Source organism: Oryctolagus cuniculus, chromosome 7, assembly GCF_964237555.1.
Source record: "Oryctolagus cuniculus chromosome 7, mOryCun1.1, whole genome shotgun sequence".
In the NCBI taxonomy this organism is placed as follows: domain Eukaryota; kingdom Metazoa; phylum Chordata; class Mammalia; order Lagomorpha; family Leporidae; genus Oryctolagus; species Oryctolagus cuniculus.
The window spans coordinates 53,513,712-53,539,883 of NC_091438.1; the positions used below are offsets into that span (position 1 = coordinate 53,513,712).

A 26,172-nucleotide genomic window follows, 5' to 3' on the forward strand; every position below is an offset into this window, starting at 1 on the left:
AAGTGCCTAATTGAGGTTCTGCCGCATAGCAAGGGTTCAATAAAAGAGGAACTTTCTTTTCAGTCTTGAGTTTTTTTTTTTTTAAATCATTTATTACAAATGCAATAGTGTCCCCTACCCAGAATTCAGACATGGAAGCCCAAGCCCCAGGACCTCGGAACGGGACGTTGGGAATGGGACTCTGAAGGTGTAACTGGCTGTGATGAGGTCACAGTGGAACAGGGTGCGCCTCTAATGCAAAGTGGCTGCCATCCTTAAACAGGGTGTAATGGGCACAGACATGCACCCCAGGAGAACACCTGTGAGGGTGAAGGCAGAGGCGGCGAGGAGACTGCAAGCCAAGGAACACCAAAAACTGCCCCTGCCGCCACCAGGCTCTGGGGCGGGTAGACTGCCGACTCCACCATCTTCAACTGTACAGAAACAGAATTCGGTCCTGTATGTTCCCCTTTTGTGGGACTTTGTTGTAGCAGCTCCAGCCAATGTCTTAATGCTGCTTGGTTTTTTGTGGGTTATATTCATGTTTTTCAAACTCTGGGTCGTCACCCTTCTGAGGGCTGTGAAATGAATGTGTAATGGTTGTGACCAGCACATGTAAGAGTTCCAATGAAACTAAATAGAATGGAAAGTGTTGGGGTGCACCGCCCTTAGCAAGGGGTACATGCTGTTTCATTATGATTTATTAAGTAAAGAAAACTATGTGTGAATCGGATTACCATGAAAGAAAACCTCATATCTTGATTTGGGTCAGGGTTAAAAAAAAAAAAAAAGTTGAGGAGCACCTTCTTAAAGCTATTTCTGGCTTTCTTCACCCATGGCCGTTCACCTTGAGAAGGGAAAGGAAGTGGCCATGCAAGAAAAGAGCGTGGGAGGATCATATGCCTGCTGGGGCCCAGCTGGGGCCAGGGCCAGCCTGAACTCCAGTTCTAAGAAAAGTTGCAGAACCCTGCATCACAGGCCCTCCTTACAGATAGTTGCTGCTGGTGGTAACACCGCTTGTGTGTGCAGGCCTATCTCCCTGCAGAAAACGGAGCAACGAAGCCCATATACTGTGGGAGAGCTGCTGGAACAGGCTACTGCTCCCTCCCCTCCCCTCAAGGCAACACCCCCGTCCCCACGCCTCCCATTCCCACTTGTACCCTGAGACAGCACTCCCTGTCCCTCAGGTGGGGCTGACCCTACACCTTCTATCCCAGAGCCGGAAGCCAGGAAAATCAGACATTCCCCAGCTCATATATGCTGCAGCTTCTGGTCCAGACACCTCCACTTCCGCTAGAATTGAGGCTCACTCGGACCACGGGAGCCATCCACGTATCAGAGACCCAACAGGGCCAGAGAGGGGGACGGAGTGCAACCCACTGACCCGATGCAGCTTCTGAGCTGCGGGACCCAGCCACTCCTTCTGGACCATTTCACACACACACACACACACACACACACCCTCTTACCAAGGACACTTCAGTTTCTTCCAATTCTACTCACACCCACCCTTCCCGCTTCATATTTTTAAAGCTCATTTCTGTCACTGGTATCTCAAAACAGCACTGAAGTAATATGACAATACCTCAAAAAGTTTGTGAAAAATGGTAACATAAGATATATCTGGGGCCGGCGCCGTGGCTCACTAGGCTAATCCTCCACCTAGCGGCGCCGGCACACCGGGTTCTAGTCCTGGTCGGGGCGCCGGATTCTTTCCCTGTTGCCCCTCTTCCAGGCCAGCTCTCGGCTGTGGCCAGCGAAGGCAGTGGAGGATGGCCCAAGTGCTTGGGCCCTGCACCCCATGGGAGACCAGGAGAAGCACCTGGCTCCTGCCTTCAGATCAGCGCGGTGCGCCAGCCGCAGTGCACCAGCCGTGGCGGCCATTGGAGGGTGAACCAACAGCAAAAGGAAGACCTTTCTCTCTGTCTCTCTCTCTCACTATCCACTCTGCCTGTTAAAAAAAAAAATATATATATATATATATATGTGTGTGTGTATATATATATATATATATATATATATCTGGGGGAATTAGCAACGTGGCACAGCAGGTAAAACCACTGCATTGGGATGCTGGCATCCCATACTGGAGTGCCAGTTGAGGCCTAGCTACTTCATTTCAAACCACCCCCTGCTAATGCATCCGGGACAGTGGCCCAAGTGCTTGGGCCTCTGCCACCCACATGGGAGACCAGGATGATGCAGTTCCTGGCTCCTGGCCTTAGCCAGACCTGGCTATTGTGCCTATCTGGGAATGAACCAGCAGAGAGAAGATCTCTCTCACCCTCTCCTTTTCTCTTTCACTCACCTTTCAAATGAACGTATCTTTAAAACACACACACACACACATTTGGGATGGACACTGTGGTACAGAGTGAGTTAACACTGCTTAGGATGCTTGCATCCCATATCAAAGCGCTGGTTTCAGTCCCAGCTCCTCTGCTTCCGATCCAGCCCCCTGCTAATGTGTCTGGAGAGCAGCAGATGATGGCTCAGTACTTGACGTGCTGCCATCCATGTGGGAGATCCACATGGAGTTTCAGGTTCTTGGCTTCAGAGTGGCCCAGCCTCAACTGTTGCAGCCATTTGGGGAATGAAGCAGCAGATGGATGATCTCTGTCTCTATCTGTCATTACACCTTTCAAATAAATACATCGTTAAAAAAAACTGGTACAAAATGTTGCAATTCATGTGTATAGTTTTTTCATGATACATATTTTCCACACCCTTTTTGAAGACCACTCATATGAGTACTTAGCACCAGCAGTGATCACCTCTCTGAAGTCATCATCATCATGATTCACAAAGAGATGAGCACCTATTTTACATTTCCTTTATTTGTAAAGCAGAAAGAGAGAGAGAGAGAGAACACTTCCATCTCCTAGTTCACCCCCCAAATGCTGACAATGGCCAGGGCTGAGCCAGGCCAAAGCTGGTAGCCAAGAACTCGACCCACGTCTCCCGCGTGGCTATGGGTGACAGGAATCCAGTCCCTTGAGCCATCACCTGCTGCTTCCCAGCATCTACTGTAGCAGGAAGCTGGAGTCTTGAGCCAGAGCCAGGCATCAAACCCAGGCACTCCAATACCGGTCGTGGGCATCTTACCAGCAGGCCAGACCCTGCCCCTGCATTTACTTTTTTTTTGACAGGCAGAGTGGACAGTGAGAGAGAGACACAGAGAGAAAGGTCTTCCTTTGCCGTTGGTTCACCCTCCAATGGCCGCCACGGCCGGCACACCGTGCTGATCCGAAGCCAGGAGCCAGGTGCTTCTCCTGGTCTCCCATGGGGTGCAGAGCCCAAGCACTTGGGCCATCCTCCACTGCCTTCGCTGGCCACAGCCGAGAGCTGGCCTGGAAGAGGGCAACCGGGACAGAATCCGGCACCCCGACTGGGACTAGAACCCGGAGGATTAGCCTATTGAGCCACAGAACCGGCCCCCCTGCATTTACTTTTAGAGAGGACCAGGCAATTCAGTCTCCCCGGGAGACAGCTGGGAGCATCGTGGTAGAGCTGCTTCGGAGGCCACACGGCCCAGTGTTTCATCTCCTTATGCGGGAGTCTCCTCGGCTGGGAAACACAGACCTGCCGGGAAGATGGAGGCAGCTACTGCGCCGACAGCACTCATGGCTGAGCCTGGCACGTGGCAGGGGTCTGCAGCTACCCGCAGGGAAGGCTGTCCCTAGAACTAACCTGACCGTCACCATTCACCCTGCTTCCTGGGCAAGGTTCCCAAAGGAGTTTCCCAGCAGGTGAATCTGCTCAATGCCCATCCCTTGCCAAGACGCTGGCGAGGGTCGATGAGACTGCCTGCAGGACCTCCAGGCGTCAGCCAGTGCAGCTCTTGTACTGTCTCCGTCTTTATTCTTAGAGACTGCAGCTTTGGGAACTGACCCTGCCCCTTGTCTCAACTCTCCAATCCTCCTTCCACATGGCTTCCAAAATCATCTTCTTTGTTTTTTTATTTTTATTTATTTATTTATTTATTTTGACAGGCAGAGTTAGACAGTGAGAGAGAGAGAGACAGAGAGAAAATGTTCCTTTTTCCATTGGTTCACCCCCCAAATGGCCGCTAGGAGCCAGGTGCTTCCTCCTGGTCTCCCATGCAGGGCCCAAGCAGGGCCATCCTCCACTGCCCTCCTGGGCCACAGCAGAGAGCTGAACTGGAAGAGGAGCAACCGGGACAGAATCCGGTGCCCCAACCGGGACTAGAACCTGGGGTGTCGGTGCCGCAGGCAGAGGATTAGCCTAGTGAGCCGCGGCTCCAGCCCAAAATCATTTTCTTAACACACAAATCCTACGTCACTCCATGGTCCAAGCCTGTCACAGCTCCTTCCTTGTCACCTGTGGGGCGAGCTCTGTCCTCCAGATCCCTGACTCAACACCCTGGGCCAAGCTGCCACCCTTTGCGACTACGTGATTTCAACAGCCTTCCTCACCACTCTCAACACAACAAAGTCATCTTTTTATTCATTTGTTTGAGAGGCAGAGTTACAGAGAGAGACAGAGAGAGAGAGAGAGGTCTTCCATCCACTGGTTCACTCCCCAAATGGCTACAATGGCCAGAGCAGGGCTGACCCGAAGGAGCCAGGAGCTTCCTCCAGGTCTCCCACGGGGCTGCAGGGGCCCCAGCACTTAGGCCATCTTTCACTGCTTTCTCAGACCATAGCAGGAGCTGGATTGAAGTGGAGCAGCCGGGACCTTAACCGGTACCCCTATGGGATGCCAGCATTGTAGAAGTATGCTTAACCTACTAAGCCACAGTGCCAGCCCCAACAAAGTGATCCTTTAAAGACATGACTCCTGGGTCAGAACTCTCCAGTCACTCATCCAGAAAGAACCCACGATCCTCGCAGAGGCCACCAAGCCCCAGAGGGCCGGGCCCCCTTTGCTCTTCTCCCCCTCTCCACTACACCCAGCCATATTTTCCTCCTCTGGGTTCCTTGAACCCAGAGGACCCACTCCAACCTCAGGGCCTTTGCATATTGCCTCAGCCCAGGACATTCCTTTTTTTTTTTTTTTTTAATATTTTTAATTATGTATTTGAGAGGTAGAGTTACAGACAGAAAGGGAGGTCTCCCATCCACTGGTTCACTCCCCAGATGGCCGCATCAGCTGGAGCTGAGCTGAAGCCAGGAGTTTCTTAGGGGTCTCCCACACAGTGCAAGGGCCCAAGGACTTGGGCCATCTTCAGACACTGCTTTCCCAGGCCATCAGCAGGGAGCTGGATTAGAAGTGGAGCAGCCAGGACTCAAACTGGTACCCATATGGGATGCCAGTGCCACAGGCAGATATTAACCCATCAGCACCAGCCCCATGCCCAGGACATTCTTAAGACATCCACCCCACCAGCTTCTTCACCAGCCTCCCATCTTTATTCCCAGGCTGTCTGCTTGAAGAGGCCTTTCCCAATCATCCTAAAATGACAACCCCCCTCCATTCTTGCCCCTCTCGAATTTTCTTATCATTTATCACCCATTTACTACATGTGCATTTTGGTATTTTTACTATTATTGTCTTATTTTTCCCATTTAGAATATAAGTTTCATATAAGCAGTGACTCTTTTAAAAAAAAAATGTTAGCTGGCGCCGCGGCTCACTAGGCTAATCCTCTGCCTTGCGGTGCCGGCACACCGGGTTCTAGTCCCGGTCGGGGCGCTGGATTCTGTCCCGGTTGCCCCTCTTCCAGGCCAGCTCTCTGCTGTGGCCAGGGAGTGCAGTGGAGGATGGCCCAAGTGCTTGGGCCCTGCACCCGCATGGGAGACCAGGATAAGTACCTGGCTCCTGCCATCGGATCAGCACGGTGCGCCAGCCGCACCGCGCTGGCCGCGGTGGCCATTGGAGGGTGAACCAACGGCAAAGGAAGACCTTTCTCTCTGTATCTCTCTCTCACTGTCCACTCTGCCTGTCAAAAAAAAAAAAAATGTTTTCATTTTATTTGAAAGGCAGGGAGACACAGAAAAACATCTCCCATTTGCTGGTTCATTCTCCAATGCCTGCAAGAGCGGCACTTGGCCAGCACAAAACCAAGGACTTGGAACTCAAATCAGGTCTCCCACAGGATGGCAGGAATCCAAGCTTGAGCCATTACCTGCTGCCTCCCAGGATGCAGATTAGCAGGAAACTGGATCAGAAGAGGAGCCAGGACTGGAACCAGGCACTCCAATATGGAACGTGGTTGTCCCAAGTGGTGACTTAACCACTGTGCCAAACACTCGCTCCATATACACTGGCTTTTATCTGTTTATTCACTGCTGAAGTCCGCTGCTTGCAAAGGGGCTTGTACAAAGTAAGTCTACATATTTCAGTAAATCCTTACTAAAGGAATGACTAAAAGATACACACGATCGTCCACCACCTGGCCCACGGCCACGCTCACAGCCAGCATCCTGCCACTCCCTCCTGCTCATACTTGGACAAAGGGAGCCCTTCACATTCTGGAAACACCATGCTCCCCTGGGCTTCCTTCAACTGGCCTGGCCTCCCAGCACTCCCTCCTCTGTGAAGCCTCCCCTCTCCCTTGGGATCACTTGGGTGCTGCTTCCTCCACGTTCCAACTCAGCCTGCACAAGTACCTCCGACAATGGCTACATTATAGTGCCACTGGGAAAGTGGAGCAGATATGAACAGATGCTTGAAAGATCAAATTCTAATCGGAAGACATAAACCTGAGCAGTGTCTTGCATGCAGAGCGGGGATGCTGCCTCATCCATGCAAATCAAGAGTTTAAATTTTGGTAACAGAATTCCAGTTTGCCACAAACAATCTGGTATTTAGCACAGACTTCCTTTAATATGGTTAAATAAGAGCTAATGATACTGAAAAATAAATATAGCTTATAAAAAATAAAGCATATGGTTCTTTTCAAATCAAAAAGAATATCTACATAGTCACACGTTGCCAATTTTTTGTCAAAACCTTTTGTAACAGTTGATAACTGAGAAAAAAAGGAAAGGAAAATGTTCCTCTAGTTTTCCAAATACTCCCAGGGTTTGAAATGGAGAGCTTAATACATTTCTGTACCTAAACTGTATTAGTTTAGCACCCCATAAAGATGTCTTTAAGCAACAATTTAATACTATGACTTTATTTGTTTTCAGGGGTCAATGTTACAAACCTTCATACAAAAACCACTTCTCAACCAGCCTTAAAAATACTATTGAAAATACTAGTTTTGGCGGCCAGCACTGTGGCACAGCAGGTAAAGCTACTGCCTGCAGTGCCGGCATCCCATATGGGTACCTATTCAAGTCCTGGCTGCTCCACTTCCCATCCAGCTCTTTGCTATGGCCTGGGAAAGCAGTAGAAGACAGCCCAAGTGGGTCCCTGCACTTGTGTGGGAGACCCAGAAGAAGTTCCAGGCTTCTGGCTTTGGTTTGGCACAGCTCCAGCCATTGTGGCCATTTGGGGATTGAACCAGCAGATAAAAGACCTTTCTCTCTCTCTGCCTCGGCCTCTCTGTAACACTGCCTTTCAAATAAACAAATAAATCTTTTAAAAAAAAAAACACCACTATGTTGTTCAGTGACACAAGAATCCATGATAAAATCCATTAAAATTTAATACCAGAAGTGCTGACGCTGTGGCATAGCAGGTAAAGCTTCCACCTGCCGTGCCGACACCCCATGTGGGCACCGGTTAGAGTCCCAGCTGCTCTACTTCTGACCCAGCTCTCTGCTATGGCCTGAGAAAGCAGCAGAAGATGGCCCAAGTCCTTGGGCCCCTGCACCATGTGGGAGACCTAGAAGAAGCTCCTGGCTCCTGGCTTTGGATCGGCGCAGCTCAGGCTGTTGCAGCCATTTGGGGAGTGAACCAGCAGATGAAGATCTCTCTCTCGCTCTCTCTTTCTCTCTCTCTCTGCCTCTGCCTCTGTCTCTCTGTAACTCTATCAATAAATAAATCTTTTTAAAAATGTAATACCAGAAAACATTACCTGTTAATGAATCATTGTACATTCTTTCCCCAGAAAATAAGAGCCATTTAGACGGGCCGGAGTTACAGCGCAGCAGGTTAAACTGCACTTGGGCACCGCATCCTCTATCAGTGTACCTGGGGTGCAGTTCCACCTCCACTTCTGATCCCAGCTTTCTGCTAGTGCACACCCTGGGAGGCAGCAGATGATGCCTCAAACACCTGGGTCCTTGCCACCCGTGTGGGAGACCCGGATGGAGTTCCTGGCTCTGGCTGGCTCAGCCCTGGCTGAAGTAGGCATTGGGAAGTGAACCAGCAGAAGCAAGACCTGTATCTGTCACTCTGCCTTTTGCATAAATACAAATAAATTTTAAAAACAAACAAAATAGTTTTAAAAAAACAGCTATAGGGGCCAGCACTGTGGCTCAGTGAATTAAACTGCTATCTGCAGCACGACATCCCATGGGCACCGGTTCCAGTCTTGACTGCTTCACTTCCAATCCAGCTCCCTGCTAATGCACCTGGGAAAGCAGTAGAAGATGTCCCAAGTGCCTGTGCCCCTGCAACCATATGGGAGACTCAGAAGAAGCTCCTGGCTCCTGGTTTCAACCTGGCCCAGCCCTGGCTGTTGCTGCCATTTGGGGAGTTAAGGAGCGGATGGAGGACTTCTCTTTCTCCCTAACTCTGACTTTCAAATAAATGAATGAATCTTTATTTAAAAAAAAAAGAAGAAGAAGAAGAAGAAGAAGGTAGAAGAACAACAGAAAGTTACTATGTAGGCAACTATTGAATACTGACTAAACAATATAAACAATGTCTTCAGGAGTTCAAAACACACATAACTAAAATACATCATCAATAGCATAAAAAGTGAGGGCAGGGGTAGAATAAACTGGACCTCGGATATCCAAGGTCTTTGATTATCCAGGAAATGGTAAAAGGACTACTGGTGGACACTAATAAGTGGGCAATGCATGTTCTAATGTCTAGGGTAACCACAAACAATGGATAGCAAACTGATAGGAAGGAAACGGAATAGTAAGAAATATTGGATTAACTGGATAACCTAGAGGAGCCAGCATTGTTTGTACAGAGGGTTAACCTGCTGCCCATGATGCCAGCACCCAGTATGAGCATCAGTTCAAGTCCTGGCTGAATCCAGCTCTCTGTAAATGCTCCTAGGAAAGCAGCGGAAGATGGTCCAAGTAGCTGGGCCCCTGCCACCCACGTGGGAGATGTAGATGGAGTTCCAGGCTCCTGGCTTCAGCCTGGCCCAGTCCTAGCTGCTGTATCCATCTGGGGAATGAATCAGCAGATGGAAGGTCTCTGCCTTCCCTCCACCCCCCACAACCCTGTCTTTGAAATAAATGTATCTTTCAAAAATCTACAACTTTAGCTAAAATCATAAGCATTTTTCATGTATTTATTTTGTAATATATTCAGTTTAGTTTATTATCAAATATCCAGGTCTCTTCTCAAAACCGAGACTGGGCTAGAGTGAAGAGCAGCAATGATAATGTGCTGTTGGTCTCTTACACGCCACGCACTGAGCCAAGTGCTACTCACCAGTTACCTTAATTAACGCCCAGAACACATTCGTCGGGTAATATTGCCACCCCTGTCACTTGTATGAGGAAAACGGAGACTGAAGAAGTTGAATGGCCTACAGGCTGTTGTTAACAGCCATCACGAGAGGGATTCAAGCTCAGGCTCATGTGGCTGATGCACTCATCTGGTTCCTTGCCACCCATCTGGAAGACTCAGATAGAGCTCCGGGCTTCTGCCTTTGGCCTGGCTCAGCTTAGGCTGTTGCAGTCATTTGGGGAAATGAACCAGAGGACGGGAGCTCTCTGCCGATGTCTAAGCCTCTCAAATAAGCATGATAAAATATAAAATTTAAAAAGGAAAACAATTTTCAATTTCTTCAAATGTTATCTGATGTATTAACCTTCACATTTTACACTCACACTCAAAAATGGTGAAGGGGACTTTATCCCAAAATCCTACAAGCCCTGCGCTCTGACTTCTCAGCACTAGTTACTTAAAACCCAAGAATTAACTGTGTCCAGATAACCACTTCCCTACCTTTGCAATACTTAGAGTAATTAAATGCCTGAGCTTTCCTCTATCACAGGGAAGGGGTGGGGACAGGCAGGAAAAGTCATACCAGGTTTTCAAGGTAAACATCTACTCCTGGAATGTGGATCGCATAGCGTTATTGGCAACAATGAGGACTCATTAAGAGAGACAACCAATAAGACTAAACGTTATCTGCCCCTTCCACCTCTTCTTGATATCCACAGGAAATAATTTTATTTCTCAGATTATCGCCAACATGATTCTAAGTCAAGACTTATGAAGTTCAGCATCTCTGCCAAGGAGTCTTGCAGTTGTTTCTATTATTGCTCAAGTTTATCATCTCACTGAGCCGCCGAGACACACACAATCTGACTCTCCAATCTGAACCATTTGGAAGATAAGAATCGGCAGCTATTGAATCCAGTGGTACAGGTAGCACTGAAAGATTGAAACTAAAGGGCTTATGGTATCTCCGTTTGCCTTGTAAAAGGACAGCTAAATCCCCCTTCGGCAGGCCATATAAGGTCCTCAGGAAGCGGGGCCCATAGCGCTCCCAGTGCACACAGGTCAACCTGCACACCCTTACGGTGCCTTTACCAGACCTCTGCCTCCCCAAGTCTGCCACCGAGAGGCCTGGCAGGGAGGGACCAGGCCAGCTTTCATCTAGGCAGTCCCTAAGCGATGAAAATGCAGCAATGTACACATTAGACAAGCTACTGCCAGCAGAGAATGTGTAATGAAGTCACATATGGCAGTGCTTCAAAACCCCATCAGAAAGCAAATATGGTTATACTAGAGCAGCGCTTAGACTTAAGGAAGAAAAAAAAAAAAAAAAAAAAACAATAAAAAAGCCCAGCTAGGGCCTTCCTTAGACAAGCCTAAGACAACATGCATATTACTCATCCAACAGACAACTATTGAACAAGAAGCCCCCATGCCAGGCGACACCAGAGAGAGGAAGGTAAATCAGGATCTTCTAAGTCGCCTGTCCTGTGGGGAGAGCAATAACGTGTGCAGGAAAGCTGTCACACAGGGCGCGTGTGAGCTACTAACAAGGGACACAGCACTCAAAAGGAAAAGAGGGCATTCTCATGGAAGGCCTTATGCAGGGTCGATATTCAAACCGGACCTTTGAAAAGTGGCTGGGAGAGGGGAGACTGAACAGGGGACATAGAGCAGGAAGGTGGCTGGAGATAAGGGGGGCAGCCAATGCACAGCCCTAGAGGGGTCACGTGGGCACGCACCGGAGCCGTGATGGGCAGGGTGATTAGAGCAGGATCTCGGCCGGCGCCGCGGCTCACTAGGCTAATCCTCTACCTAGCGGCGCCGGCACACCGGGTTCTAGTCCCAGTCGGGGCACCGGATTCTGTCCTGGTTACCCCTCTTCCAGGCCAGCTCTCTGCTGTGGCCCGGGAAGGTAGTGGAGGATGGCCCAAGTGCTTGGGCCCTGCACCCCATGGGAGACCAGGAGAAGCACCTGGCTCCTGCCTTCGGATCAGCGCGGTGCGCCAGCCGCAGTGCGCCGGCCGTGGCGGCCATTGGAGGGTGAACCAACGGCAAAAAGGAAGACCTTTCTCTCTGTCTCTCTCTCACTGTCCACTCTGCCTGTTAAAAAAAAAAAAAAACAGGATCTCCAGGGCACACGACAGTGCAGACCTGGAGGTCCAGGGAGCATTCGGGAGCCCGCTAGCCAGCTGACCGGGGAGAGGCAACAGGAACCAAACAAGGACAATGCCAGGGGTGGAAAGGCAGCTGCTCTTAGAGCTGTGTGAGAGGAAGGGTCAGCTGGCGGCAAGAGAGAGGTCACAGGAAGGTCAACAGCTGGTGAGAACTATTTTCTAAAGGAAACAGGATGGAGAAAGAGTCTGGTGAGATCTGCACAGCCCATCGGGCAGCTGGAATGGCAGTCCCTAAAAAATGCGCGTCTAACCTGAAGGTGGAATCCCACGTATGCAGGGAGAAGCTGGCCTGCAGGTGACAATGTGGGAGTTAAAGAGGTCACCAAGAGGCGAGAACAGACAAGAGGAAAGGGACAAGACCACGGTCAACTCCAATAGCTGAGACACACGCAGAGGGAAGTCAGCAGCCGGCTGGGAAGAAAACTAGCCGTCAGGGGATGAAAAACTTCAAGGAGGATGGGTCGGGAGCAGCATCTACTGTCTTACTCACGGACCTGCCTGTCGACTTCAAGGTGACCTCAAGCTCCTTCAAGGCAGGAGCTGCTTCCTACGCTGACCTGCGATGCACAGTATCTGTAGAGCACTACCGTGTTTCTGTTTGGAAAAGAAAATGACCAGCAATGTCAAACACGCAGGAAAGCCACGGAGGCTGGCAGCCAAGAAGACAAGCAAACGGACGCCTGGGTGATCGCTAGGAACTCACAGTGGTAGGGGGCGGGATTCAGAGTGAGAGCCAAGGGAGAAGGGGCAGCCAGAGATGCAGGAAGAGAGGGCGCACTGCAGGAAAGACAAGGGCAGGCAACAGGAGACCCAGGGCACAGCTGGGAGGTTTGTCCTGGGAAGGCAGCTACTCAGCCTGAGCACCTCGTGGGCACTGCGGGCATGAGGCCAAGAGTCCTGCTTGTGGGGCTGGCGTTGGAATACAATGGGTTAAGCTGGTACCTGTGACATAGGTATCTCATATTAGCTGGTTCGAGTCCTGGCTGCTCCATAGCCGATCCAGCTCCCTGCTAATTCACCTGGGAAAGCAGAAGATGGCCCAAGTCCTTGGGCACCTGCACCCACATGGAGGACCCAGAAGAAGCTCCTGGCTCCTGGTTTCAGCCTGGCCCAGCATGGGCTGTTGCAGCCATTTGGGGAGCGAGCCAAAGAATCGAAGATCTCTTTGTCTCTATCAGTCACTCTGCCTTTCAGATAAACACATCTTCCAGAGAGAGAGAGACAGAGAGAGGGAGAGAGAGAATACAGGAGTCCTGCTTAAGAAGCTTACATTCCAGTAAGGAGAGAGTGAGGAAACAAGGCCACCAATAGAGCCCATCGAGTCCCAGTACAGCAACCCAGCAGTGACCGGGGCCAGGTGTGGTCAGGAAAGGCGTCTCTGAGAGGGTCAGGTTTGAGTTCAATCCAACAGGAAAGAGACAGCGGCTGAAGCTCTGGGGTGAGAGTGCTCCAGACAGCGAGGACAGCAAACAGGAAGTCTCCATCCACAGTGGCCACGGCTGGCGAGTTCCAGGGGCAGAAGAGATGAGAGTGACTGCACCATAAAGAGTGGCGGGCAGGGACCTCGGGTTGTGGCTGAGCCGAGGATCACATCAACAGGGGAATGGGAAAGCCTGGCCGCTGTGTGGAAGATCGCAGCCGAGCCACTCTGGAAGCAAGGTCACCAACCGGACGGAAACGACGGAGGCCAAGCAAAAGCCGGCGGACACCAGGCCTCGGGCTGAAGCTGGCGATGCTCAAGGGTAGGTGGGCTTGGGACAGAGCTGGCGTATAAAGGGAAAGACGCACTGGCCTCTTGAACACGGGGAGTGAGGAAGACAGGAACGGAGGATGATCTACACTTGTGGCCTGAGCACCGCCGTGTGCGGTGAGGCCACTTACAGAGACGCCTGGAGCAACCTGAGGGAAGCAGGCCTGCACCGGGCAGAGCCGGGCTCTTGTCTGGGCTATTGAAAAACCAATTATTTTACTTATCCATTCATATGTATTTGAGAGGGAGAGAGAGAGATCGATCTTCCATCAGCCAGTTCACTCCACAAATACCTACAACAGCCAGGGCTGATCTAGGTTAAACCTGGAAGCCCAGAACTCAGTGTGCATCTTCCACAGGACGCAGGCATCCCAAGTGGCATCTTAACCTCCGTGCCACACACTCAGCCCTCTTCTGGTCATTTTATACCTAATGTCTCTGTTAGACTCCACAGGGAGGTGCAGTGGAACAGGCAATCGCATAGTTAAGTTGGAGCTCAGGGGAGGTCCAAGCAAGAGTTACTCATTGAAGAGTCATCAGCAGACAGGTAGTATTTAAAGTCATGGGTCATATAGGGAGAGAGAAGCGTGTCAAAGACAGAGCCTGTACTTTTTCCAGGTTGGAAGGAGAAAAGGCAGCAGGTGTCACTGCTCAGCAGGTTAAGCTTCTCCTGGGAAACCCGCATCCCATATGGAAGTGCCAGTTGGGTCCTGGCACCTGCACTTCTGATCCAGCTTCCTGCTAATAAATACATCCTGGGAGGCCCAGGATGATGGCCCAAGTGTTTAGGCCTCTGCCACCCATGGGGGAGACACAGATGGAATTCCAAGCTTCTGGCTTCAGCCTAGCCCAGCTCTGGCTTCTGTGGGCATTTGGGGAATGAACCAGCAGATGGAAGCTCACTCACTCTCTTTCTATCACTCTTACTCTGCTTTTCAAATAAATAGTTTTTTTTTTTTTTTTTTTTTTAAAGGAGGAAAGAATGAGTAAGAACAGAGAAGTTTTGCGGTGAAAAGCTTGAAGAACCCTTGGTTGATCTCTGCTGGCTCAGGATAGTGGAAAGGGGTCCGATGCTGAAGATCACAGGAAAGGTTTAGATAAAGCATCAGAGGCAACAGAATAAGATGTCGTACTTTGTTAGAAACTCAGCGGGGTAGGCGTTGAGACTCCTCAGCAAGACGATGAAGCTCAGGTGTATCCACGAAGACTGGTGTGTCACTCAAACACAATATGAGCACTGGCAAAGAAATATGGCCGAGAGCCCTAAAGGTTCACAGTTCACGGCTGACGACCAGAGACCCCCCAGGATGAGGAGTCAACTCGAGTGAGAATGGCCCAGTAAAAGAGGAATGCAGAAAGTCAGAGGATGAAGAGTAGGTTCAAAAGACAGAGGGAATATGAAAGGTATAAAGGCAAGAGTTTGCAGCACAGACGGAAATATCAGAGTTGACAATCTAAAAGGTGAAAGGACTCTGAGTGATGATAAAGTCCAGGTGTGGCCATTAGATCTCACAAAGTCTTTTATTTTTCCCAGAGGCTCAGATTACCATCAAAGACGCTCCCTGAGTCCTTGCTAGCCTGTGCCTGGCTACAGAAACACAAGGGAGAGGCAGCATAACAGGGTGGAAAGGTGAAGGTGGCCCAGAGGTACGCCTTGTTCTCGCTTAGCATGCACCTGACAGTGTCTGGCTCCACGGCCCTATCTATAGCCATTGCTAGGCAGAAACCTTCTCAGCCTTCGTAACGCCCCCTGGGGAAAACACGACAGCAAGGAGGTGACAGGAAACAGACTCCGCGCTCCATCGGAACTGATGGGCTCTTCACAATCAATGCAGCTTCACTCTGCTTCTGCTGCCAGATCATCATCTTCTCCTGAATTACGGACAAGAATGGCCAGGAAGACAGACAGAGATGCAGTGGCACTGGCAACTGAGGAGCAAAATCCTAAGTTGCTTCTTAAACACTAGGTCAGGGGAGGTGTGTGGCACAGCTGTTAAGATGTAGCTTGAGGGGGTCGGCGGCATGGCTCACTTGGTTAATCCTCTGCCTGCGGCACCGGCATCCCATATGGGCACTGGGTTCTAGTCCCAATTGTTCTTCTTCCAGTCCAGCTCTCTGCTGTGGCCCGGGAAGGCAGTGGAGGATGGCCCAAGTGCTTGGGCGCCTGCACCCGCATGGGAGACCAGGAAGAAGCACCTGGCTCCTGGCTTCTGATCAGCGCAGCACCGGCCGTAGCGGCCATTTGGGGAGTGATCCACAGAAGGAAGACCTTTCTCTCTGTCCTCTCAGTCTCTCTCTGTCTACCTGTCAAATAAAAAAAAAAAAAATGTAGCTTGGGGACAGTGCTGTGGTATAATGGGTGAAGCTGCCGCCTGCAGTGTCGGCATCCAATATGGGCGCCGGTTCAAGTCCCGGCAGCTCCACTTCCAATCCAGTTCTCTGCTTATGGCCTGGCAAGGCAGTGGAGGATGGCCCAAGTCCTTGGGCCCTGCACCCACATGGGAGACCCAGAAGAAGCTCCTGGCTTTGGACTGTTATAGCTCCGGCTGTTGTGGCCAGCTGGGGAGTGAACCAGCAGATGGAAGACCTCTCTCTGCCTCTCCTTCTCTCTGTATGTAACTTTTTTTTTTTTTTTTTGACAGGCAGAGTGGACAGTGAGAGAGAGAGAGACAGAGAAAAAGGTCTTCCTTTTGCCGTTGGTTCACCCTCCAATGGCCACTGCGGCTGGCGCACTACAGCCAGCGCACCGCGCTGATCCGAAGCCAGGAGCCAGGTGCTTCTCCTGGTCTCCCATGCGGGTGCAGGCGCCCAAGCACTTGGGCCATCCTCCACTGCACTCCCAGGCCACAGCAGAGAGCTAGCCTGGAAGAGGGGCAACTGGGACAGAATCCGGCGCCCCGACCGGGACTAGAACCCGGTGTGCCAGCACCGCAAGGCAGAGGATTAGCCTAGTGAGCCACAGTGCCGGCCCTGTATGTTAACTCTTTCAATAAATAAATTAAAAAAAAAAAAAAAAAAAGATGCAGCTGGGGACACCCATATCCCACATAAAATGCCCGAGTCTGAGTCCCAGCTCTAATTCCTAGGCCAGCTTCCTGCATGCAGGCACCCTGAGAAGCAGCAGGTGATGGCTCAAGTACCTGGGTTCTGTCACCTTCATGGGAGACCCAGACTGAGTTCTTGGCTCCCGGCTTGGGTGTAGGTCCCAACTGTTGTGGGCATTTAAGGAGGGAATCAGTGGAGGGGAGATCTCTGTCTGCCTCTCTCTGACTTCCAATAAAAAAAATTTCAAATCAAAGACCAAGTCACTGGGGGAGGCATTTGGCATACTGGTTATGACACTGCATGGGATGTTCACATCCCATTCCTGGGTTTGAGTCCTGACTCCCCTCCTGATCCAAATTCCTGCTAATCCAACCCTGAGAAGCAGCAGCTGATGGCCCAAGATGGGCTGCTGCCATCCACGTGGGAGACCTGAATTGAGCACTGGCCCAGACCTAGCTGTTTTGGGCATTTGGGGAGTGAGCCAATGATGGAAGATCTCTGTGTCTCTCTCCATCTGTCTCTGTCTCTCTGCCTTTCAAATAAAATGAAACTAAATAAAAAATAATTTAAAAACAAAACAGCAAAGAATCAAACTGGGCATTAACCAACTGAATTCCTTCTTCCTAGCAGCGTAGCACTGGGCCATAAAACCATGACATCACTTCAGGAGATCCCAAGAGGTCAGAGCCAGGTCAAGTCTTTAATTCTTTCTTACTACCACTATTTTTGCATTAGAGAGAGAGTTCGCATCCACTGATTCATCTCCCACAAAATGGTGGCACTGGGCTGGGGCTGAAGCCAGGAAATGGGGATTCAACTCAAGTCTCTCCGACTGCTTGAGCCATCACTTGCTGTCTGTCAGGATGTGCAAGAGCAGGAAGCCGGAATGAAGAGCCAGAGCCAGAATCAAGCTCAGACATCTGAGTGTGAGATACGGACATCTCAACCACCAAGCTAAATTGCTTCCTTGAATCCTTCATTATGAACTAGTGGGGCTTTGTGCAGTGTCAGCTTCACGAAGCTGGAACTGCATGTCCCAGGATTCTCATTACGCAGTTCCAGGTTAGAGGGGGGCAAAACAGAACTTCACGTGGGATGTGGGACGTACAAGTGAAGCCACAGCCGTCAGACTCTGGCGGTCGATCGTCCTTGACCGTTACACTTCTGTCTCCTCCCAGATGTGCTCTTACAGACCAGTGACCCCAGGACCAACAGATGTGCGGCTGCAAACTCAGAGGGAGCGAAGGGGCAATCCTCTCTCTGCCTGGCTTCCGGCTGCCTCTGCAGGTTTCAGTTTGTCCACCCACTCGTGCTTCAGGAGGGCTGGCTGGTGACTCTGCCCTTTCGGGCCTTCACTCCCCCAGCTCCTCCCATAGTTGTGGAAGGTCTAATTCCTCTAATAAATGCCTTATTCCACAATATTTATATACCTCTGCTTCCTTGATGGAGCCTAACTAATACAGTAAACCAAGTATTGAGCAGACGGCTTTGCCCTTAAGGACTCAGTAATTGACACAAACCACCTTACATTTATAGCATTGCTTTACAGTTTCCAAATCCTGCTCACATGATTTAGTACTCAACCTGGAGAGGATTAAATAAGGAAACTGAGGTTCCCAGAAGTTATGTGATCAAACAATAATAATAAAAAAAGATGCAAAAAAACACTTTGAGGCAATCCATACTGATGAGTAACCAAAATAACTCAATAAGCATGAAATGATTTACACAATTCTCTGTCTAAAGGGCAGACCAAAAAAGGCTGAGGCACTATCTATCTATCAAATTAACAGCTGCTAGAGGACCAAGCACCGCCCAGCATTCCTCACTACCCGGCCATGTACACACTGGCCAACCTCATCTGCCAAGTGCTGTGTGAACACCTGGTCCTCCCCAAGCCTCTGGTTTAAAGAGAAAAGGGGATTCACACTGGCTTTAGAAGAGCAGACAAGGCACCCAAGACCACTGGTAACGAACTCTCTCCTGCTCCTCACCTTGGACAGCTTCCTCCTTCCTCCCCCATCTTCCTGCTCACTATTCCCATTTGCAGCTCTTCCTTTGTCTCACCCATCCCTCCTCCCCAGCAGTGCCTTGGCCTGCCCATGCCAATCACTGATGCCACAGGTTGGGGGGCGGGGGCGTGCCCAGCATCCCCAGTGAGGCTCAGTATGGAGCAGGGTGTGACAGTAGGCTTGCAAGGAATTGAACTCTGGGTTTCCGTGTTCTTTAAACAAAGGATAACTACATCAATCTGATTCCGCATTCAGCGGTCCTTTGTTGCCCACCCCCTGAGTGAACCACATCATCAGGTAAGCGTGATGAGCCAGCACCGAGCCAAGTGTCAGAATCAGTGAGGACAGAACAATGGCAGCTTCAGAGAAAAGCTGGGAGGAGACGAGCCTCCAACAAGACAAGAATCCTTTGAAACATCAAGTAAGTAAAAGAAATGAGGGACCTGGGGCATCGAGGGGGAGGAAGAACCAGACAGAAAGCAGACAAAGTCACCTGTGATGTCAGGCTCAGACCCCATCAGGTGGCACGCGAGGCTCTTCCCAATCTCCCATCTCAATCCTCTGCCACTGAAGACCCTACAGCCTCACCCTCCACTCTGGCCACTAAATAAGTTGTCCTCATTCATTTAAAACTGATCTGCTGAGTGCAGGCACTTAGCCTCGTGGTTAAATGCCTGGTTTGAGTCCCGCTCCAGCTTCTTGTCAATGTGCTTGCTGAGAGGCAGCAGCGAAGGCTCAAGTAACTGGGTTCCCGCCACCCATGTGGGTAATGTGTATTGCACTCCTGGCTCCCAGCTTCAGACCAGCCGAGCCCCTGCCATCTGGGGCATTCAGGGAGTGAACCAGTGAATGGGAGTACCCTATCTCAAATAAATAAATAAATTTTTTGAAAGCACCAACCTGCTCTTGTAAACAGGTGTATTTCCATCCACGGCCATACCACCCGGAACACGCCCGATCTCATCTCATAAATAGGTGTGTTTCTTTCCCTATGCTCTTTCTTCAGCCCAACAAATTACCCACCCATTCCCCACCAGACCAAAAACAAACAAACAAACAAAAAGCAACAACAACAAAAAAAACACCTACTGATCAAGATTTAATGAGCTCAAATGAGTCTACCTTCTGAAGCCATTCCAGATCCTTCTCCAGCCTCGCCCTGAGTGCAGGTACAGTTCAGAAGGTACCACACACCCCCATGCTCACTCTGAGCCTGCCTGCTCGTCTGATCACAGCAAATGCCACACATCCCTCAGGAGACCGGTTCTTGGCCCAGGAGAAAATAACACAATCCCAGTATTACAAAGGCCAAATTCCACCACACTGGTTTCATTAACACTCTTCCTCGGGGCTAATAAAAGCTAATAAAAACCTAGGCTGTCTGGATCCTTACAAAAGGTTCTCAATCCAGGCATGGCACCAAGGCCTTTAAAAACACATGCCCAGGTAGAGAGGACACACAGGTGGTGATACGTGCAAGTACAAGGGATCTTGTCAATCATGTTCCTCTTTTCTTTGCCGAAAGCAAAGGCTGTTCCTTCTCCCTAAACTTTCAGCTTCGTTTTTCCTTTGTCTCTACCAACCCTTGATAGTTCTTCAGTGCCACCTCTCTTCCTCCAGAGGTACCATGCTTCTGCATCTGGAACGGCAGCTCTAGGCATCAGGAGACCATGCTTTGTGTGCCCTGAGCTCTAGAATCAGGCTGGCATGGGGTAAAGAGCAACCAGTGGCCATGAACCAGGCAGAGAGTGAGCCGAGGCACATGCTGCACACAGCAGCCCCACTGCCCTGCCGGGGCTCCGAGTTGGCTGCCTGGCCAGCTGCTCACTAGACCAGTGATGACAAGCGGATGGTCTGTGGCCTGGACTCACCCAGCCACAGTGCTGGCAGGACGCACTGGGCCTGAAGGAGTCTACATCTCTGTACTGTGAACACCAGCGTGAAGCCCCGGAAGGCAGAGATAGTTGCCTTTTGGGGATGGGAGCGGCTGTATCTACCCGACAAAGGCAGGAAGGGGTGGAGGGAGTGGGGAGACAATAATGTGAACCCAAGAGCCATTGGCCTTCCACACGCACTGCCAAGGGAAAATCTGAGCAAACCCACAGCAGGAAGCATGCGAGACCCTTCTCATCCCTCTTTCTCATGTGTGGACTCCAAATTTTCCCTACTCTACTGCAAAAACCTCCCTCAGAAATGAAGTCATAAGCAATTCTTTCCTAAATGCTATGGCAGTAACAAAAACAGACAGCACACATACAAAAGAGTAAGTCCCCTGCTCCCCTCTGTGACTGGAGGGCCACAACTGTATACATGCTCTGCATACATGTATTTTATTTATTATTTATTTTGACAGGCAGAGTGGACAGTGAGAGAGACAGAGAGAAAGGTCTTCCTTTTGCCGTTGGTTCACCCTCCAATGGCCACTGCGGCTGGCGCACTGCAGCCAGCGCACCGCGCTGATCCGAAGCCAGGAGCCAGGTGCTTCTCCTGGTCTCCCATGGGGTGCAGGGCCCAAGCACTTGGGCCATCCTCCACTGCACTCCCGGGCTACAGCAGAGAGCTGGACAGGAAGAGGGGCAACTGGGACAGAATCCGGCGCCCCGACCAAGACTAGAACCCGGTGTGCCGGTGCCGCAGGCAGAGGATTAGCCTATTGAGCCGTGGCGCCGCCCTGCATACATGTATTTTAACACATACAAAAGCACCCCCTAGAGGTCATGGAAAATTTGACTCAAAAGATTAAGTCTAGGGGCCGGCATTGTGGTGCAGTGGGTTAAGCCGCCATCTATGACAACGGCACCTTCTATGGGAACTCTGGTTCAGATCCTGGTTGCTCCACTTCCCACCCAGCTCCCTGCTAATGCAGCTGAGAAGACAAAGAAGATGGTCCAAGTGCTTGGGTCCCTGACACCCACGTGAGAGATCCAGATGGAATTTCAGGCTCTTGGCTTCTGCCTGGCCCAGACCCCATGATCATGGCCATCTGGGGGAGTAAACCAATAGGTGGAAGAATTCTTTCTGTCTCTCCATCTTTGAAACAAGTTAAATGTTTTTTTAAAGTGTATTTATTTATTTTTTTTGCTGAAAAAACTTTCAGACTCCACATATGAGGGGTCTTCAAAACGTTCACGAATTCTGAATGGATAGTGAGTGTTTCCTAGGTCCATAAATTAATTCGATTGTTCAAAGTCTCAAGTTCCCACACACTAAGGCAAGCAAAGTCAAGGCCCTGCTTTCATGGCGCTGATGGTCCAGAGTGTGACAGACGACACTCACCACAGTAAATGAATCATCATGATCCGATGGCCATGACCTGGAGGAATGCGGCGCCATGAGAGCCCACGGCCAAGGTGGACACGGGCCATGCCGTGGAGAGCAGTGACACTGCTGCATCCAAATACGTTCTCATCTCCCTGGGAAATGGAGGCTTCACTTGCAGTCCACAGAGTCTAGCAACTGAAAATTATTCTAAGGCAAAGAAAGGCAAGGCGGGCACATATTTTACAGTCATTTCTAAGGGCCCGGAGCGAGAGATGCCTGGGAAAACTGCACGAAAGTCACCAAAACTCAGTGCTCAGGTCTCTGGTGTTTGTGGCGAGGCCCCCACGCCTCAATGGATCGCACGGCATGAATGCAGAGCGCGCCTCCTCCTTGCCTCCGAGGCCCTCACCCATCCTGCTGTGTGCTAGCAGGTGGTATGAGCGAGCTTGGCACGGGGATCCCCAAGGGTGCACGGGGCCTCCCCAACAACCCAGAGATGTGCTGGCAGCTGAGGCGCCTCCCCCAGTTCCTCATGAGCCAAGTATGACACTAAGCTTCCTGGGACTCACACTGAAGGTTTCGGGTTGAAATGTGTCTGCGGGCTGCATCGTTATTAAAGTGAGACCCCGGTGACTACAACACACGATTGTATAAACCTTGTTTCCGTACAAAACCAACTAAAGTCCCCCAGCCCTCTTTGAAAACCGGCCTGGGTTTGCTATCAGGTGTTGAAGAAATGCTCCACAGAACTACCTAAGGGGAACATCAGTAACTGTTCTGTGAGCCGTTTTCCTTGTAAGAAGCAAGCAGAAAACAGGATTACAGCCTGACTGATCACCTTCATTTAGCAGGCAAGCTTCCTCTGAGCCCCTTGCCAGCCCTGTGCACGCCGGCTCCCAGCTGCTCCAGGGGCCGCTGATGGCGCGGCCAACGCCCCTTGGGGTGGTTTGGCTCATATACTTTCTCTCCCCCAAGTTCAATATCCACGTGCCCTGAGGTCTCTCTGACTTCCCCAGCTCAAGTCGGCTAACCCACAGATGGGACAACCACGCATATATTCAGCTACTCCCACCTGGGAGGAACACGCCCCCCACTCCGGGCTCCCCACTTCCCAGCCCCACTTGCTCCACAGAGCTTCTCCATAATGACAGTCACAGCCCTCAGCTTCATCCCTGTTATTCTCCCAGCCCCACATGCACGCACAGCGTCCTAAGAGCTCATTCACTCAGCCCCTTCACAAGCACCTCTGATCCATTCAGCTGTTCAGTTATAACCGGTTCCATTGCTATTGTGGGCTTCATTTCCTAATTCTTTTGTAATCTCCCACAGTGTCAGAAACACAGTAAATATTCCCTAAATGCTGCTCAAGTACTAAAACACAAGACTACAAGGGAAAGCAGCAATGTCGTGCATCGCAGCAGAGAATAGTAACTGAGCGCAAATGATGCCTTCAGCGTCACAGCCGTGTTGCCTTCGACTCAGACAACCAAGAGCCCTCCGTGGGCCAGACGCTGGCATAGGCAGCAGGGTCTTAACTCAGCACTTACTGTATGGATTTTCTCAACCAAAATGATGGACTATAACATCTTCTAATAGATAAGAAAACATTCGGAAGTGCCAGCTTTCAGAAAATGGAGAAATGAATAGCTGTGCCAAAGGTGGTGCCTTTTTTTTTTTTTTTAACTCCTCTCTGCAACATAAGCAAAGTGGCAGTGCGCTGGACAGATGCCAAATCAGCTGATCCTCCACTTTCTGTTCACTGGGGAGGGCCGACGCATTTATAAAGCACTCTGCCCTTTCACCTCTGGAGGAGCACAAGACACCAAGCTGCTTCCAACACGGCCCAGAATACACTCCTGGAGGATTCTTGGTAAGCCTCAAAAATACGTGCATCAAAGCCAAGTGAGATAACATCACTGGGTTTAGCAACAGCGTGGTGTGCAGCACCGCAGAGGAGCCAGGGAGGGCTGGGCAGCAGCCAAGACACAGTGAGCATGGAGGTCCCCAACACGGGCTCCCACCGGCAATGTGTACGTCTTCTAGGAGAGACCCTTTGGGTCAGTGTTATAGGCAGCATCACTGTGAACCCTTCCCTTTCCCATCCAGAGAAGGATAAGGAAGAAGTCCCCAAACACCAGGACTGCACCCCTCAGCCAGTTAAGTCTATTGATTGGAGACAATTAAAGCTCTCCTGTCTTTCAGAAAGGCTATAAAACCCACAGCACTGTCAACATTTGGACCCATCTGAAGACGCCTGCATCTGTTCATTTCTCTGCGGTCTGGGATGTATGGGGGCCGGGGTGGGGGTGGGAGGGAAAGCCTGGGAGGCATAACTGTCTCCAAGGCTCCTCCCCAGCCTTGCAGGCTAAACGTGGAAGAAAACACAAGTCATGTTTCCGAAGGCTGAGACTTGATTATTCAACCCCACTTATTCAGGGCTGAGATTCTCAATCAAAACGTGCAAAAAGAGAGGGGTAAGCATTGTAGCACAGTATGTTATGCCTGCATCCCATGTTGGAGTACCAGTTACTCCTCTTCAGATCCAGCTTCTTGCTAACGTGCCTGGGAAAGCAGCAGAGGACGGCCCAAGTACTCGGGTCTCTACCACCTCTGCAGCAGACCCAGCTGAAGTTCTGGGCTCCTGGCTTCAACCTGGCCCAACCCCAGAAGTTGTAAGCATCAAGGGAGTGAATCAGCAGATGGAAGACGCCTCTCTCTGCCTCTCCCTTTCTCTCTTAAGAAAAAAAAAATCAAAAGAAGCAGCAGTCTGTGATCTGCAAATGCTGCTTTGGTTTTGCTGGTTCTGTGACCTTCCCTGGAAGTCTATGTGAAAGTCCAGTTAGCCAAGCGGTGAGGGCATCTCCCTACCTCAGGGAGCCCCAGCCAAAGATCTCTAGTTTCACAGCACAGGAAATGAGCTAGAATGAGGAAGCCGCTGCTGACACAAGCACAGAACAACAAACAATTCCTAGAGCCCTGGAGGCCGGGCCAGGCAGGTGAGAGACAACAGCCACTGGCTGCAGCCCCGAGCAGGGCTCAGAAGACGGGCACAGAGCCAGGGCAGCCAGGCCCAACCAAGAGGCCCATATGGCAACAGCAGGGGTCAGCGTGAACTCAAAGATTTCTGAAGACAGAATGGGAGACCTCTGGGATCAGCTATCCCAATCCTTAATTTACAGGAGCTAAAAGCTCTTCAGAAGCTAGTTCAAGGTCACAAAACGCGAGTGCAAGGAAGCATGGGGCCAGAATCTTAAAAGAGATGGAAACAAACATCACTTTTCAGCTAACCGAATCAATTTCTTTCTGTGTTTTCAAAGACACATTTGACTCTGAATGATCTGGACCACAGAAAGAGGGAGCCGTGGACTGTGGTGCTGAGCCCAGACAGTCTGGGGTTGAATGTTGTTAGCAGCTCTGCCACCTGCGATGCAAGTGGAGTTACTTAAATCTCTCTCAGTGTCCTCAGCCATCCAGAGGCAGCACAAACAGCACCCAGCGCAGGAGGTCACAAAGCCTACCACAGGGACTTATACTACGCGGAGAGCACGGTGCCTGGCAGCATGCTACATACACACCACAGAGAAGACAGGCAGGCGTTCATTAGGAAGCAGGGAACTCTTGCATTGGTTCCTCCCCAGCATACCTGCCCCCTCACCTCCAATTTGTCTAAGTTTCCTACAACACCTGGCACCCATGTTCCTCACATGTCATACCCTGCTGCCTGCCCCAATCCCATTAAGAAATTCTAGTAAAACTGGCCAAAACAGTGCAAGAGGCAAAAACTCTGACCACCTGCGTGTATGACTACTGGCCACCCAGCTATCACCGCTCATACCTCTACTTCCAAGAGCCTGTCTCAGAAGCAGCTGTCGGAGAGCAGAGAGTAAGGTAGCTCCACAGATCAACACGGAGAAGCCACCCCGGGGGGGACACGGGGGAAAGTTTAAATGTGTGCAGAGAAGGACGGGAGACTGCAGGTAACTTGAGCTGGCATGTCCGGGCCTCTGGGCCCAGCATTAGAGCTGCAAGGGCAGCGCACACAGCAGAGACCACACTCTGCACCACCCCGTTCCTGCCACGGCCCCTCCATCTCTCTCTTCCCTCCTGACTCTGAGGCCAACCCCACTGTCTGCTTGACCCAGGCCCTGCAGTCACGCTGGCTCACGCCACCCCGCCCCACCCGGCCAGCGCCTCCCAGCTGGCCTGCTGGAGGTCAGAGTCTCCCGGAGGCCTCTCTGCTGGGCCCCAAACTGCCGCCTTCACAGTGGCCCTGCACTCAGCACCACCGGAAAAGGTTGGCGCTAGTCCCCGACTCCGAGTCCCTGCCCCACCTCACCCACTCCTCCTGCTCATGGTTCCACTTCTTCCCTGGCTACCGGTCACACGCCACAGCTTCCAAACCCCAAGGCCGCTCTTTGCCAGCTTTTTTTGGTGTGGCAGCAGCATGCGACCAACGCTC

General features: G+C 50.9%; 1 protein-coding gene across 1 annotated transcript in view; it reads right to left on the minus strand.

Moving 5' to 3' along the window:
• Positions 1-26,172, minus strand: part of PTGFRN (prostaglandin F2 receptor inhibitor) — an 80,278-nt gene that overhangs the window by 47,665 nt on the left and 6,441 nt on the right. The window lies entirely within an intron of this gene.